Here is a 17,528-nt window from a genome sequence, read left to right on the forward strand (position 1 = left end):
TTCAAATAGCCATGTCTTCAGCTCTTTTGTGAAGCTGAGGAGGGTTGTAGTCTGTCTGAGGTGGGGTGGTAGGGCGTTCCAGGCTGGAGCGTCCCCCTGTTCTTGTTTTTATGATGCGGGGTACTTCGGCAAGAGAGGGCTGCACTGAGTGTAGAGTCCTGTTGGGTTCGTGGTAATTGAGTCGCCTGTTCAGGAAGGCTGGTCCGGTGTCGTGGAGGGTTTTGTGTGCGTGGGTGAGGATACTTGAAGGTAATTCTTTTCTCTATGGGGAGCCAGTGTAGTGTGCGCAGGTGCTGGGAAATGTGACAGTGTTGAGTTAGGTCGAGGACCAGTCTGATGGCGGCTCTCTGGATGTTCTGTAGTTTGCGTGTGAGTTTCTTGTTGATTCCAGCATAGAGCGCGTTGCCGTAGCGAGGGTGTGTGCGACGAGGCAGGAGGGTGCGGAAGCAGGTGGATGCGACTGAGTTAATTTTGCAGTCCATGTTGAGTTTGGAATCCAGGGTGATTATGAGGTTGCGAGCTTGGTTCGTGGGGGAGGGCGGGCTTCCGAGGGTCCCCCCACCCTGAAGTCGTTCCACGTGTCGGGTTGAGGGTCCATGATGAGTACTTCAGTTTTGTCTGCTTTGAGTTGTAGGCAGCTGTCTTTCTTCCAGTTGGCGACTGCTCCCATGCCTTCGCGGACGTTGTTTCTGGCTGTGTTGGGTTCGTTGGATAGGGGAGGATGAGTTGGGGGTCATCCGCATAGGAGACGATGTTCAGTCCGTAGTTTCAGGCAATGGCAGCTAGCAGGGCTATGTAGATGTTAAACAGCGTGGGGCTGAGGGAGGATTCCTGGGATCCTCTGCAGATGGTGGGTGTGGGGTCCAAGAGGAAGGGGGAAAGTCTTACTCGTTGAGTTCTGCCAGAGAGGAAAGATCAGATCCAGTCAAAGGCATTGTCTCTGATGCCGGCCTCGTGAAGTCTGCGTATCAGTGTGTGGTGGGAGACTTTGTCGAAGTCTGCCGAGAGGTCAAGCAGGATGAGGGCCGCAGTCTCTCCCTTGTCCAGCAGGGAGAGGGATGTCTTCTGTTGTGGCTAAGAGGGCTGTTTCGGTGCTGTTTGTTTCTGAAGCTAGATTGGGAGGCGTCGAGGATGTTGTGGTCTTCGATGAAAGTGGGGAGTTGGCTGTTGATGGCTTTCTCGATGACGTTCGCTGGAAAAGGGAGCAGAGAGATGGGCCTGTAGTTCTTGAGGTTGGTGGGGTCCGCCGAGGGTTTCTTGAGGAGAGGGTTGATCTCGGAGTGTTTCCAGTCGTCGGGGAAGGAGGTGTCTGCTAGGGAGCGGGTGATGGTGAGGCGCAGCTCGGGGGGCAATGGTTTCAGCAGCTCTGTTGAAGATGTGGGAGGGCATGGGTCCGGGGGTGCCCCGTAGTGTATGGTCCTCATTGTCCTCAGTGTATCTTCGGTGTGCATTTGTTGTACACACACAAGCAATAAGTGGAAACACACACACACACAATGACTTAACTCCAGGCCAATAGGTTTTTATGTAGGAAAATATACTTTTGTTAATTTATTTTTAGAACCACAAGATTCAGCTTGCAGGTAAATACATGAAATATAAGGTACTTTGCATAGGTATAGTTAGAACTTTGAATCAAAACAGTAATGTACACAGTTTTTCATAAAATGGCAATAAGCTATTTAAAAAGTGGACACATTGCAAATTTCAACAGTTCCTGGGGGAGGTAAGTACAGTTTGGTTAATACAGTAAGTAAACCACTTACAAGTTCAGTCTCCAGGGCATAGGTAGCCCAACGTTGGGAGTTCAAGTCAACCCCAAACACCCAGCACCAAAAACACAGGGCCGGTCAGGCGCAGAGGTCAAAGAGGAGCAAAAATAACATGGGCGCCTATGGAGACAGGGGGTGCTCCGGTTCCGGTCTGCTGGCAGGTTAAGTACCCGTGCCCTCGGGGGGCAGACTAGGGGGGGTTTAGTAGAGCACTGGGGGTGCCCCAAGTAGGCACACAAAACACACCCTCACTGGCACAGGGGCAGCCAGGTGCAGTGGGCAAACAGGGCGTTGGGTTTGCAATAGGATTCAATGGAGGGACCCGAGGGTCACTCAGACGTTGCAGGCAGGGCACAGGGGGGCTTCTCGGGCCAGCCACCGAATGGGCAATGGTGAGGGCCGCCTGCTGGTCACTGCTGCACTAGTGGTCAGTTTCTCACGGGCCCAGGGGTTGTAGGTGCAGTGCTTCTCTAGGCGTCGGATATCTTCGTCCTGGGTAGTCGCGGTCAGGGGGGTCCTTGAGATTCCCTCTGCAGGCATTGTTGAGGGGGTGCAGAGAGGTCAGCCCAGGGTGGACATGTCGTCGGAGTCGCCTGGGGATCCTCTGTGGGTCGTTGGTTTTTGTGGACACGGGCCAGGGGCATCGGGTGCAGAGCGGTGGGGACTCGCGCTTCGGGAGTGAGGGGAGAGTCCCCATAAAGATGTTTTCTTCTTTCTTTGGTTGGAAAGGTCCGCTGTCCACGGGAGTTCTTGATCCTTTGTAGTTGGAGGGCAGTCCTCTGAGTCGGCAGAGGTCGCTGGGCCTGCAGGATGCAGGTTCTCTGAAGTAGGAGACAGGCCGGTAGGGCTGGGGCCAAAGCAGTTGTCGTCTTCCTTCTTCTCTGCTGGGTTTTTCAGCTAGGCAGTCCTTCTTCTGTGTAGGTCGTCAGGAATCTAAAATCCTGGGTTCAGGGTTGCCCCTAAATACTGAATTTAGGGGTGTGCTAGGTCATAGGGCAGTAGCCAATGGCTACTGTCCTTGAGGGTGGCTACACCCTCTTTGTGCTCCCTCCCTTTGGGGAGGGGAGCACATCCCTATCCCTATTGGGCTAAATCCTCCACAACAAGATGGAGGATTTTTCAAGGAGGGGATCACTTCACCTCTGGTCACCTTAGGGGTGGACCTAGCTTAGGGCTTGACGACTCCTTGTTTTTCTCATTATCTCCCCAGACTTGCTCCCAAAAGCGGGGGCTTTGTCCAGGGCGGTGGGCATCTACACTAGCTAGAGTGCCCTGGGGCATTGTAACACAAAGCCTAAGCCTTTGAGGCTCACTGCTAGGTGTTACAATTCCTGCAGTGGGGATGTGTGAAGCACCTCCACCCAGTGCAGGCTTTGTTTCTGGCTCCAGAGAGCACAAAGGCTCTCACCCCAGGGGGTCAGAATCTCAGTGGCTGGCTGGCACAGACCAGTCAGTCATGCACTGAAGGATTGGGTAAAATACAGGGGGCATCTCTAAAATGCCCTCTGTGTGCATTGTTTAATAAAGCCAACACTGGCATCAGTGTGGGTTTATTATTCTGAGAAGTTTGGTACCAAACTTCCCAGTATTCAGTGTATCCATTATGGAACTTTGGAGTTTGTTTTGACAACCTCCCAGATCATATACTTAATATGGCCTCACTGTACTTACATTGTCTAAGAATGGACTTAGACACTGTAGGGGCATATTGCTCATGCAGCTATGCCCTCACCTGTGGTATAGTGCACCCTGCCTTAGGGCTTTAAGGCCTGCTAGAGGGGTGACTTACCTAGGCCACAGGCAGTATTTTGTGTGCCTGGCATCCTGAGGGGAGTGCCATGTCGACTTTGTCTTTTTCTCCCCACCAGCACACACAATCTGTAATGGCAGTGTGCATGTGTTAGTTGACACAACACATGCTGCAGCCCTTAGGGATCTTCCCTGGTCACAGGGCCCTTGGTACCAATGGTACCTTTTACAAGGGACTTATCTGTGTGCCAGGGGTGTGCAATTGTGGAAACAATGGTACATTTTTGGTGCTGGGGCCTGGTTGCAGGGTCCCACACACTCTCAGCTAAGTCAGCATCAGTATCAGGCAAAAAGTGTGGGGGGGTGGGGTAACTGCTACAAGGAGCCATTTTCCTACATTAATGTGTTGGGGCAGTCAGCGATCCATTCGTGAAAGGTGCGTGCTGTGATGGTCGGGTCGTCATCGTGTGCGATGAGGGCGGCGTAGTTGGCGAGGGTGGCAGTGAGCTGGTCGTCGGTAATTGTTGCCCAGCTTCTACGAGAGGGTTGATGTTTGGGTCTGAGGATAGTGGATGTGTTGAAGGTGAAACGGATACAGCGATGGTCTGTCCATGAAAGTTCGGAGGTGTGGCTGAAGGTGACAGAGGTTCCTGTTGTGAAGATGAGGTTGAGGGTGTGTCCTGCTGAATGCGTTGGTTCTGTCACGATCTGTCGGAGCCGTATGTTGTGGAGGTTGTCTAGGAGGGATGTGGTGTTGGGGTCTTGTAGGTTGTCGAGGTGGAAGTTGAGATCTTCCAACAGGGTGTAGTTGGCGGCTGTGATGGCTTGTGCGGTGATACTGTCTGTGATGGAGTCGGAGAAAGGTGCGCGGGACCGGGTGGGCAGTAGATGAGGGTTCACTTGAGGGGGGACGTTGGACTTGTCTGAAGTTTGAAGTGAAGGTGTTCCTTCAGGCTTCTGGGGTCTTCGGAGTGTGTACTCAGTCAGATGTTAGACTTGTGGACGATGGCGATTACCCTTGCCGGGGTGGCTGGGGCAGTCTTTCCGGGTGATCTTGTATCCTTGGGGAACAGCGATCGCAATGTCCGGCCCAGAGATTGTGTTTGTAGGAGGCTAGCCTGGCTTATAGTGGGTACCTTGTGGTACTTACACCTTGTGTGAGGTCCAGTTATCCCTTATTAGTAGATTAGAGGTGTTCTAGCAGCTTAGGCTGATAGAGGTAGCTATAGCAGAGCAGCTCAGGCTGAACTAGGATACATACAAAGCTGCTACTATACCACTCTTATCACTTAGCACTATATCATAAGAAAACCAAAGGTACTTTATTTTAGTGACAATATGCCAAAAGTATCTCAGAGGATATACTTCCTTAGGAGGTGAGTAATATACACAAAATATACACACACAAACCAAAACCAGGTAAGTAACAGTTAGAAAAGTAGTGCAAACAATGTAGAACACAATAGAATGCAATAGGGAGAAATAGGCCTAGGGGCAACACAAACCATATACTCCAAAAGTGGAATGCGAACCACAAATGGACCCCAGGCCTAGTGTAGTGTGTAGAGAGTCGCTGGAAGTGTAAGAAAACACTAAGGGTGTCCCAGATACCCCACCCCAAGACCCTGAAAAGTAGGAGTAAAGTTACCCTACTGCCCCAGAAAGACAGTAAAGTCGAGACAGGGGATTCTGCAAGGACAACAGCTGACTGCAAAGCACTGAATACGGATTCCTGGACCTGAGGACCTGTAAAGCGCAGTTTAGCGTCAAAAAGTATAAATATGGGCCTAAGTACCTTTTGAGATATGACTTTTCAAAGTTTTAATAAAGTTAGTCTTTCTGTGCATAATTACGCACCATAGGAATCAATGGGCAGTCGCTTTTAAAAATACGTACAGTTGAGTTACCAGTCTCTTCTTTTGCAGGATGTTCAAAGTAGTCGGTGGGCACACTGTGCCAGCTGGAGAGCCTCAGGCGGCTCCCATTTCCAGCGGGAGCAGCGTTGGCAAGTCTCCTGGCACAGGGCCACCTGGAAAAGGAGCTGGTTGCAGATTTAAAGATGGTACCTTGGGGTCCCCCTGGGCTGTTAATGTTGAAAGGGGTTGGGGGACCAGGGCACACAGCAGATCCTGCGATGCAGGGCCGCCGGGTGCAGGGGGAGTTGAAGGTCTTGGACACTGTGCGCAAAGGGACCCTTTGGAGTTGGAGGTAAGTCTTCTTCTGAGGGCCTTGCAGGACATTGAGGGCACTCTTGTGGGAGGTCCAGGATGTCACTGGAGTCCCTCAGCTGGGGCTTTTTCTTGGTCCATTTGCAGCTCTAGGTGAGCTGTTTTTGGTGATGTCTGACGTGGACTGACCAGTACCGGGTGTATTGGCACAACTCGGCCACGGGAGGGCGTTGTGCCACCAAAGTTGGAACACTTGCAGGTCTCGTCCGGGCTGTCATCAGTGTGTCGGCGTGTCTGGCTGGGACTTTCAGTTGTGGAGATATCATCTGGTCAGTGAAGTGACCCTCACCGGTTTGCTGGTTCCTTGTAGGTTTCATTGACTTCTTGAGTGGTGCCTCCACTCAGGAGGAAGATCTTGGGTTAGTTGCGAAGCCTAGAGGTCCTCCGCGTCTTTTGAGGTTGGTCCAGTGGTCAGCTCCTCCTCAGCGGCAATTGTCAGGACTCTGGTGCAGCAAGCAGGGGTCTTGGGGCCTCTTCTGGTGCAGCAGGTCCTCTGTTCTCGCCCTGTCCGCTTCTTTGGTGCTGTCTTCTTTTCTTCCTGATAAGTCTAGTTTCTTGGTCTAGGGGAGCCCACGAAATACTGAATTTAGTGGGCATTTTAGGGGTAAGCTGGTAGTATCCAATGGGACTCTTAACCTTGGGTGGTTACATCCACTACAGTGACCACTTCCTGTGGGAAGGGTCACTTCCCTAAACCTCATTGGATATTTTCCTGTCATCTAACTTGGAGGAAAATGAAATAGGGGGTCCATTTCGCCTGCTAGCCCCTAGGGTTGGTGCATGCTCAGTGAGACCCCTCCTCCTACCGTTTTTGTGGTTTCCCTCTTTTGCTCCTGCCAAAAGTGGGGGTTGACAAAGGGGGAAGCCCTCTGCTGCTAGCAGCAGGTCTGGGGGCTCGAGTTTCAAGGGTGGAAGCCCTTTGAAGCTCACTGCCAGGAGAGTGCACATTCCTGGGGGAGGGCGTGTTAGCTCCTCTACCCAGGAAGGGCATTGTTCTACAAAACAGAGAGCCAGGGCTCTCCCCCAGGTTTGTATATTGGCTGTCTGGAAGTGGGAGTTCTAGATGGAACCAGTCACCAACTATGCCAGTTAGGTTATCTTTTGCAGGGGGCACTTTTGGGGTTAAATCTAATACTGGTGCCAGTTTGGATTTATCATCCTGAGCTTCTTTGATACCAAACTACCCAGGGTGCAGAGTGGCCATCATGTAGCTGGGGAACTCTTGTTTGACCAGTGTCTAGTGCATGTACTTAGAATGGCTGCTCTGTTCACTCACTGTGTCCCAGGTTTGGCATGCAATCATGTCCTCACATATAGTATGGTGCACCCTGTCTTAGGGTTGTAAGGCCTACAGGAGGGGTGACTTACCCATATCATATGCAGTGTCAGGTGCTGGGTGCAGCTGGGTGTAGGGCCCTAGACCTTGGCACAATCAGTGCTGCTGCCCTCAAGGGCCTACTCATAATATCCCATGCCCTAGGTTCCCATTTACTAGGGTCACTAACAGTGATATGTTAGAGTGTATCCAATCGTGCCAAGCATCATAACAATTATTGTGGAAAGAGCTCTGGCCCATGGACCCTTGCTAGAAGGGGCCCTGGGCGCTACAACTTCTAGGACACATCAACATCAGGCAAAAAGTGGGGCTAACCATGCAAAAAGAGGCCTCCTCTCACACTGGGCCAGGATCTCCTCCCAGAAAAGTCAGATTGTTGGGCAATACCACTAAATATGATAAAAAATCTCCCATTAAACCACCATGTAGGAAGATGGCCTGGTGTGTGGTGGGTACCTATGATACTTATACCAGGTCCAGGTATCCCCTCTTGGTGAAGTGTAGGCAGTGTCTAGAAGCCAGGCTCTCTAGAGGTAGCTGTGGATGAGCAGCCAAGGTGTATCTAGGAGACATGCAAAGCTCATGTAATACCACTACAGTCACACAGTACTTACACACAAGAAAGAAAACACTTGGCTGTACAAAAATAAAGGTACTTTATTTTTGGCACACAGTGCCAGACAATACTAGTTAGGCAACCCTCCAATAGGAGGTAAGTAAATACACTCTATATATATATATATATATATATACATACATACATACATACATACATACACACACACACACACACACACACACACACACACACACACACACACACACACACACACACACACACACACACACACACACACACACACACACACACACACAAATAAACAGTAAGAGGCATAAAAATATTAGAAAACTGTAAATTAACAATAAGCAATGGCGGTCCTAGGGTGAGCCCAAACCATATACACAGAAAATGGAATGCGTACACAGGGCACCCACCTAGGTAAGTAAATTGTGTAGAGGGAAGTTGGGAATACTAGGAAACCACACAGGTAAGTAATGTAGTACTCCCCAGCGACCAGGAATAAAACACTGGATACCCCCAAAACCATCACAAAGGATGAATAAGCAGAAAAAGTAGATGCCCAGAACAGACTGAAAGAAACCAGCAATGGATTACCGAAGAGGGAGACCTGTGGAGAGAGGGGACCAAGTCCAGACATGTCTGTGGAGTCCAGTAGGAGTAGGACGTACTACCCACGCAAAGGTACTGATTGGAGTTGGTCAACGAAGAAGGAAGACAGATCAGCACTGCAGCCCAAAAGCCGGAGAAGAGTTCTTGATGAGTGCAAAAGGTGTCCCACGCGGGAAGCTGGATTGCAGATGGCTGTCAGTGAAGGATTTCTACCAACAAGCCTTGGCAAAGGCAAACTCGTGGTTGGAGAAAAAGAGGTGCTGCGGGGAACCAGCAAGGTCCAGGAGGACTCTACCCAAGAGGGGGAGAGAGGGGGAATCACAGGGGACCCTCTGCATCGCAGAAGGCCTACAGGAGCAGAGGCAGCACCTACAGGTGTCCCACAGGAAAGGGACACAGACGTCGCTAAATCAGCCCACGCAGCACCACTGAAGTTGCTCCCGTGTTGCCAGAGGAACACGCAGAGGCCCAGGAGTTGCAGGAGGGAGTGCTGAGGCTGGAGCTACACGTTGCCTGAAATTCCCCTTGGAGGTGAAGCAAACAAGCCTTAGCAGCTGCAAAGAACGAGGTTCACGGGGGACTGTCTGACTGTCTTGTGTGCAGTGGAAAGGACTTACCACCACCAAAGTGCGACAGCTGGTAGAGAGGACCACGGGGACCACTCCGGACCACAACCTGTGATGCAGGATCCACGCCACTCAGGATGAGGGGAGACCCATGCAGACGGTCATCCTTGCAGCCAGGTACCTGCGGATGCAGGGGAATGATGCCTTCACCCAAAGGGAGATTCCTTCTTCTTCTTGTGCATACTGAAGAGTTGCAGTCTTCTGAGGATACGCAATCAGGGAAATGTTGCAAAGCTGGCAGGAACTCTGGATACAATGTTGCCAAAAGAGTCTTCTTTGTGGATCTGCAGCTTAGAGGTTCCTGGAGGGTTCAGTCGTGGCTCCGGAGGCCAGAAGTCGATGCAGAGGAGTCCTGCTGGAATCTTGCAAGCCGAATCTGAGGGCCCACCCCAGAGGAAGACCCTATATAGCCCAAAGAGGGGGCTTGGTCACCTAACCAGGTAACTACCTAGCAGAAGGTGCCTCTGACTTCACCTGCCTGGCCTGGCCACTCAGATGCACCCAGAGTTCCCTGCCAACCTTGGAAACAAGATGGCTGAATCCAGGGGCCCTCTGGAGGAGCTCTGGGCACCACCCCTGGGGTGATGATGGTCAGGGGAGTGGTCACTCACCTTTCTATTGTCCAATTTCACACCAGAGCAGGGACTGGGGGTCCCTGAACTGGTGTGGACTGGTTTATGCACTGAGGGCACCAAATGTGCCCTTCAAAGCAAACCAGTGGCTTGGGGAGGCTACCCCTCCCAAGCCAGTCACACCTATCTCCAAAAGGAGCGTGTGCTACCTCCCTCTCCCAAAGGAACTCCTTTGTTCTGCCTTCCTGGACTTGATCAGATCAAGCAGCAGGAGAGCAGAACCATGTCTGAGGGGTGGCAGCACCTGGGCTGGCCTGAAAACCCTGTAAGACTGGTGGTAGCAATGCTAGAGTGAATGGAATCATGCTTCTAGTACTTGCAACAGTATTGGGGTATGATTCAGACATGTTTGAAACCAAACATGCCCAGGTTCGAGATACCATTATGTAGCTGGACATAGGTAGTGACCTATGTCCAGTACACATATTAAATGGCATCCCCGCACTCACGAAGTCCAGTAAAATCGGCTGGAGTTCATGGGGACACCTCTGCAAGTGCAGGGGTTCCCTCACACACATGTACCTGCATCCTGCCTTCTGGGCTGAGAAGGCCTACCATAGGGTGACTTACAGTGACTGTTGGAAAATGGCTCCCTGTTGCAGTTACCCCCCACTTTTTGCCTAATATTGATGCTGACTTGACTAAGAAGTGTGCTGGGAACCTGCTAACCAGGCCCCAGCACCAGTGTTCTTTCACTAAAAATGTACCATTGTTTCCACAATTGGTGCACCCCTGGCACACAGATAAGTCCCTTGTAAAAGGTACCAGTGGTACCAAGGGCCCTGTGACGAGGGAAGGTCCCTAAGGGCTTCAGCATGTGTTGTGCCACACTAAGGGACCCCTCACCTAACACATGCACACTGCCATTGCAGATTGTGTGTCAGTGGGGAGAAAAAGGCAAAGTCGACATGGCATCCTCCTCAGGATGCCATGCACACAAAATACTGCCTGTGGCCTAGGTAAGTCACCCCTCTAGCAGGCATTAAAGCCCTAAGACAGGGTGCACTATACCACAGGTGAAGGCATAGCTGCATGAGCAATATTCCCCTACAGTGTCTATGGGGGTCAAAAGACCGCTGGGGCCATTCCAACCTTCCCGCTGGGCCGGCGGGCGCTACCCAAGGTAGCACCCGCCGGCCCAGCGGGAAGGAGGCCTGCAACATTGAAGCCAGCTCCGAATGGAGCCGGCGGTGTTGCAGGAGTGCGATGGGTGCAGTTGCACCCATCGCGCTTTTCACTGTCTGCTAAGCAGACAGTGAAAAGCTTCATGCGGCCCTGTTAGGGGGCCCCTGCACTGCCCATGCCAGTGGCATGGGCAGTGCAGGGGCCCCTAGACACCCGTTACCGCCAGCCTCTTCCTGGCGGTGACAACCGGCAGAAACAGGCTGGCGGTAGCGCCGCCATGGCGGATTCGCCCAGCCGGGGGAAATCCGGCAGGAAACCGCCGGACCCGGTTTTCTGACCGCGGCTTTACTGCCGCGGTCAGAATGGGCCAGGAAGCACCGCCAGCCTGTTGGCGGTGCTTCCGTCATTCGCGGCCCTGGCGGTTCTTAGACATTGTAAGTACAGTGTGGCCATATTAAGTATATGGTCTGGGAGTTTGTCAAGACGAACTCCACAGCTCCATAATGGCTACACTAAATACTGGGAAGTTTGGTATCAAACTTCTCAGAATAATAAACCCACACTGATGCCACTGCTGGATTTATTAAAAAATGCACAGAGGGCATCTTTGAAGATGCCCCCTGTATTTTACCCAATCCTTCAGTGCAGGACTGACTGGTCTATGCCAGCCTGCCACTGAGACGAGTTTCTGACCCCCTGGGGTGAGAGACTTTATGCTCTCTGAGGCCAGAAACAAAGCCTGCACTGGGTGGAGGTGCTTAACGCATCCCCCCTGCAGGAACTGTAACACCTAGCAGTGAGCCTCAAAGGCTCAGGCTTTGTGTTACAATGCCCCAGGGCACTCCAGCTAGTGGAGATGCCTGTCCCCTAAACACAGCCCCCACGTTTAGCGGCAAGTCCAGAGGAGATAATGAGAAAAACAAGGAGGAGTCACCTACCAGTCAGGACAGCCCCTAAGGTGCCCTGAGCTGAGGTGACCCCTGCCTTTAGAAATCCTCCATCTTGGTTTTGGAGGATTCCCCCATTAAGAATAGGGATGTGCCCCCCTCCCCTCAGGAAGGAGGCACAAGGAGGGTGTAGCCACCCTCAAGGATAGTAGCCATTGGCTACTGCCCCCCAGACCTAAACACACCCCTAAATTCAGTATTTAGGGGGTGACCCTGAACTCAGGAAATCAGATTCCTGCAACCTACAACAACAAGAAGGACCTGAAAGCCCAGCAGAGACAACAATTGAGTTGGTCCAAGCCCTACCGGCTTGTCTCCAGACTCAAAGAACCTGCACAGCGACGCATCCGACAGGGACCAGCGACCCCTGAGGACTCAGAGGACTGCCTTGAACCCAAAGGACCAAGAAGCTCCTGAGAACAGCAGCACTGTTCAAAAACTGCAACAAAGTTGCAACTTTTTAGCAACTTCCAAAGAACTCTCTCTTCCCGTCGGAAGCGTGAGGCTTCTCACTCTGCACCAGACACCCCTGGCTCGAGCTCCTGAGAACAGACACCGCAGAGAGGACTACAATGACGTGAGTACCCTGAGTCGACCCCCCTGCATCCCCACAGCGACACCTGCAGAGAGGATCCAGAGGCTCCCTCTGACCGCGACTGCCTGGTAACAAGGAAGCCGATGCCTGGACCAAGCACTGCACCCGCAGCCCCCAGGACCGAGAGGAACCACCTTCCAGTGCATGAGTGACCAGCAGGTGGCCCTCTTCCTAGACCAGTCGGTGGCTGGCCCGAGAAGCCCCCTGTGCCCTGCCTGCATCGCCAAAGTGACCCCTGGGTCCCTCCATTGCTTTCAATAGCAAACCTGATGCCTACTCAGCACACTGCACCTGGCCGCCCCTGTGCCGCTGAGGGTGTGTTTTGTGTGCCTGTTTGTGTCCCCCCCTAGTGCTCTACAAAACCCCCCTGATCTGCTCCCCGAGAACGCAGGTACTTACCTGCCAGCAGACTGGAACCGGAGCACCCCTGTTCTTCATAGGCGCCTATGTGTTTTGGGCCCTCCTTTGACCTCTGCACCGGACCGGCCGGTGTTGCTGGTGCTGTGGCTTTGGGATTGCTTTGAACCCCCACCGGTGGGATGCCTATGCCCAGGAGACTGACTGGGTACTTTATTGCCTGTGTGTGTACAACAAATGCTTAACACTACCCTCTGATAAGCCTACTGCTGAACCACACTACCACAAAATAGAGCATTAATATTATCTATTGTTGCCACTGTGAACCTCTAAGAGGAACCCTTGGACTCTGTGCACACTTCCTCTAACTTTGAGATAGTATATATTTTCAGCAGCGAAGAGCTCGGCCTCTAACTTTATGCTCTCCTCTGCTTCGTTAATGCAGACATCAGGGATATGCATTTGCCCCAGATGACCGCTTTAAAGGCATCCCAAACTAGAGGGGGAGAAGCATCTTGAGTTGAAAATATTCTCTGATTGATTTATGAATCTCCATGCGGTGGAGGGGGTCTCTCGTAAGTATATTGGGAAAATACCATCTATGAAAGCGTGTATTCTGAATATTCCAATCCAAGACAATTTCTAGTGGAGCGTGATCAGATATGGTTATCAGATGTATAGAGGTAGTCATAATAGTATGTAATAACTGTTGGCTGACAAAGGTTTGGTCTAATCTCAAATGGGTTCTATGGGTGTGGTAGAAGAAGGTGTAATCTCTCACGGTGAGGTTCGTAGCCCCCCAGGCATCAACCAGTTCCAGTTAGTGTAGGCTTGTTATAGCCGCCTTAGTAAAAAGTCCGGTATGTGACCTGTGGGGGTGTGTACTATCCAGATTAGGATCCCAAATTAAGTTGAAGTTACCCATTAGTATTATATCCCCCTCTGCAAAACCCCCTGAAGTGTAAGTGTGGAACCAAAGAATTGGGCCTGTCCAGAGTTAGGAGCATAAGTTGTGGCAATGGTACATGGGCAGCCCTTTATAAGCCCCTTAAGCATCAGTAGCCTCCCCTCCTTATCTGACTTACTATTCGTTAGTTGGAAGCTAATTTTTGAGTCAAAAAAGAATTGCAACTCCATTGTGTTTTGTATGTGAAGAAGAGGTGTAATTAAGGGGATAGGATTTGCGTCTCAGTCTATGTGCTTTCGCCCATTTAAGGTTGGTTACTTGGAGGGCAATTATGTCAAAACACCTATTGAGAATGTATTTCCTCAATTGGAAGCGCTTATTGGGAGAGTTTAGCCCCTTAACATTCCAAGTAAGAGTGTTTAATACCATCTATTTACAGGGTGATAAACTGTCCTCCCTGTTCCCATCAGAGGGTGCCAAAGGAAGTTCACTCACATCCTCCCATTCCCTCCGTCTCCCAACCTTCCCACTTTATCCACACCCCCCATGTCCAGACGCATACTCTTAAAAATGCATCCTGACCAGAACAAGCAATAACACAACAATAACACAACCAAAAAAGGGAAACAGTAGGGGGAGAGTGTATTCTCTCCAACTCGCTACTTCAAATGTAAGGTAAATGGTAGGGGCATGGTGGACAAGAACTCACCGGGCATTTCCGCAGAATCTACTAAATAGTTATCTCTAATAGAATTGCCTAGTTTCAGATGAAGTGTCCGCTGTAATACCTACAATAGGAGGCTGGCCTGGCTTATAGTGGGTACCTTGTGGTACTTACACCTTGTGCCAGGTCCGGTTATCCCTTATTAGTAGATTAGTAGTGTTCTAGCAGCTTAGGCTGATAGAGGTAGCTATAGCAGAGCAGCTTAGGCTGAACTAGGAGACATGCAAAGCTTCTACTATACCACTTGTATCAAAATAGCATCATAAAAGCAGAAACACAATACTCAGAGTTACTAAAAATAAAGGTACTTTATTTTAGTGACAATATGCCAAAAGTATCTCAGAGGATATACTCCCTTAGGAGGTAAGTAAAATACACAAAATATACACACAAAGCAAAATCAGGTAAGTAAAACACTTAGAAAAGTAGTGCAAACACTGTAGAACACAATAGACTGCAATAGGAGACAATAGGCCTAGGGGCAACACAAACCATATACTCCAAAAGTGGAATGCGAACCACGAATGGACCCCAGGCCTAGTGTAGTGTGTAGAGGGTCGCCGGGAGTGTAAGAAAACACTAAGGGTGTCCAAGATACCCCAACCCAAGACCCTGAAAAGTAGGAGTAAAGTTACCCTACTACCCCAGAAAGACTGTAAAGCCGAGATAGGGGATTCTGCAAAGGCAACAACTAACTGCAAAGCACTGAAGATGGATTCCTGGACCTGAGGACCTGCAAAGGTATGGGACCAAGTCCAAGAGTCACGCAAGTGTCCGGGGGGGGGGCAAGAGCCCACTAAACCCCGGATGAAGGTGCAAAAGGGCAGCCTCCGGGTGGAAGAAGCCAAAGATTCTGCAACAACCGAAGGTGCCAAAAACGTCTCCTTTGGTCAGAAGATGTCCCACGGCGTGCTGGAGGATGCAGAGTTCTTTCCACACAGACAGACCACAAACAAGCCTTGCTAGCGGCAAGAGTCACGGTTGAAGAAAATGGGTGCTGCCAGGGCCCAGGAAGGACCAGGAGGTCACCCCTGTGAGGAGGAGACAGAGGGGGCGCTCAGCAACAGAGAGAGCCCACGCAGAAGCAGGCAGCACCTGCAGAAGCACTTGAACAGGCGTTCAAGAAATCTGAGCACGGCGGTCATCTCAACACAACAAAAGAGGGCCCCACAAAGCCGGTGGTCAACTCAGCGAGTTGAGCAATGCAGGACAGAGTGCTGGGGACCTGGGCTGTGCTGTGCATGAAGGAATGCTTGCAAACATGCACAGAAGCCCTAGCAGCTGCAGATCACGCAGTACACAGGATTACTGTCTGGCGTGGGAAGGCAAGAACTTACCTCCACCAAATTTGGACAGAAGGACCACTGGATTGTCGTGGTCACTTGGATCCAGCTCCTGTGTTCCAGGGACCATGCTTGTCAAGATGAGAGGGGACCCAGAGGACCGGTGAAGCAGAAGTTTGGTGCCGGCGTTAGCTTCCGTCGACCCACGGGAGATTTCTTCTTGGCTTCCAGTGCAGGGTGAAGGCAGACAACCCTTAGGGCATGCACCACCAGGAAACAGTTGAGAAAGCCGGCAGGATTAGGTGCTACAATGTTGCTGGTAGTCGTCTTGCTACTTTGTTGCGGTTTTGCAGGCGTCCTGGAGCAGTCAGCGGTCGATCCTTGGCAGAAGTCGAAGCGGGAGATGCAGAGGAACTCTGGTGAGATCTTGCATTCGTTATCTGAAGAGAAACTCACAGGAGAGACCCTAAATAGCCCTCAGAGGAGGATTGGCTACCTAACCAGGTAAGAGCCTATCAAGAGGGGTCTTTGACGTCACCTGCTGGCACTGGACACTCAGATGTCTCCATTGTGCCCTCACACCTCTGCATTCAAGATGGCAGAGGTCTGGGACACACTGGAGGAGTTCCAGGCACCACTCCTGGGGTGGAGATGGACAGGGCTCCCCTTTCCTTTGTCCAGTTTTGCGCCAGAGCAGGGGCTGGGGATCCCTGAACTGGTGTAGACTGGCTTATGCAAGGAGGGCACCATCTGTGCCCTTCAAAGCATTTCCAGAGGCTGGGGGAGGCTACTCCTCCCCAGCCCTTAACACCTATTTACAAAGGGTGCCTTCCTGGGCTGCCCAGACCCCAGGAGGGCAGAAACCTGTCTGAGGGTTGGCAGCAGCGGTAGCTGCAGAGAAAACCCCAGAGAGTTAGTTTGGCAGTACCTGGGGTCCATGTTGGAGCCCCCGGGATGCATGGGATTGGCACCCCAATACCAGATTTGGCTTGGGGGGACAATTCCATGATCTTAGACATGTTACATGGCCATGTTCGAAGTTACCATTGTGAAAATACATATAGGTATTGACCTATATGTAGTGCACACGTGTAATGATGTCCCCGCACTCACAAAGTTTGAGGAAATTGCCCTGAACAATATGGAGGCACCTTGGCTAGTGCCAGGGTGCCCTCACACTTAGTAACTTGGCACCTAACCTTCACTAAGTGAGGGTTAGACATATAGGTGACTTATAAGTTACTTAAGTGCAGTGTGAAATGGCTGTGAAATAATGTGGACGTTATTTCACTCAGGCTGCGTGGCAGTCCTGTGTAAGAATTGTCTGAGCTCCCTATGGGTGGCAAAAGAAATTCTGCAGCCCATAATGATCTCCTGGAACCCCCAATACCCTGGGTGCCTGGGTACCATATACTAGGGAATTATAACGGTGTTCCAGTGTGCCAATCAGAATTGGTGAAAATGGTCACTAGCCTGCGGTGACAATTTAAAAAGCAGAGAGAGAGCATAAACACTGAGGTTCTGGTTAGCAGACCCTCAGTGATACAGTTAGGCACAACACAGGGAACACATATAGGCCACAAACTTATGAGCACTGGGGTCCTGGCTAGCAGGATCCCAGTGACATATATCAAACACACTGACAACATAGGGTTTCCACTATGAGCACTGGGGTCCTGGCTAGCAGGATCCCAGTGAGACAGTAAAAACACTCCGACATATACTGAAACTAAACTCCGACAAGACGGAAGTCCTCATCATCGACCGCGCGCCCTCGGCCTGGAACGACTCCTGGTGGCCCACCGCTCTGGGCCCCCCACCCACTCCAGCCAACCACGCACGCAACCTCGGCTTCATCCTCGACTCCACTCTCACCATGTCCAAACAGGTCAACGCAGTCTCCTCCTCCTGTTTCAAGACCCTCCGCAGAATCTTCAAGTGGATCCCGACGGAAACCAGGAAGACGGTGACCCAGGCCCTCGTCAGCAGCAGACTTGACTACGGCAACGCTCTCTACACAGGCATCCCCACAAAAGACATCCAACGACTCCAACG

Source organism: Pleurodeles waltl, chromosome 11 (genome assembly GCF_031143425.1).
Source record: "Pleurodeles waltl isolate 20211129_DDA chromosome 11, aPleWal1.hap1.20221129, whole genome shotgun sequence".
Taxonomy (NCBI): domain Eukaryota; kingdom Metazoa; phylum Chordata; class Amphibia; order Caudata; family Salamandridae; genus Pleurodeles; species Pleurodeles waltl.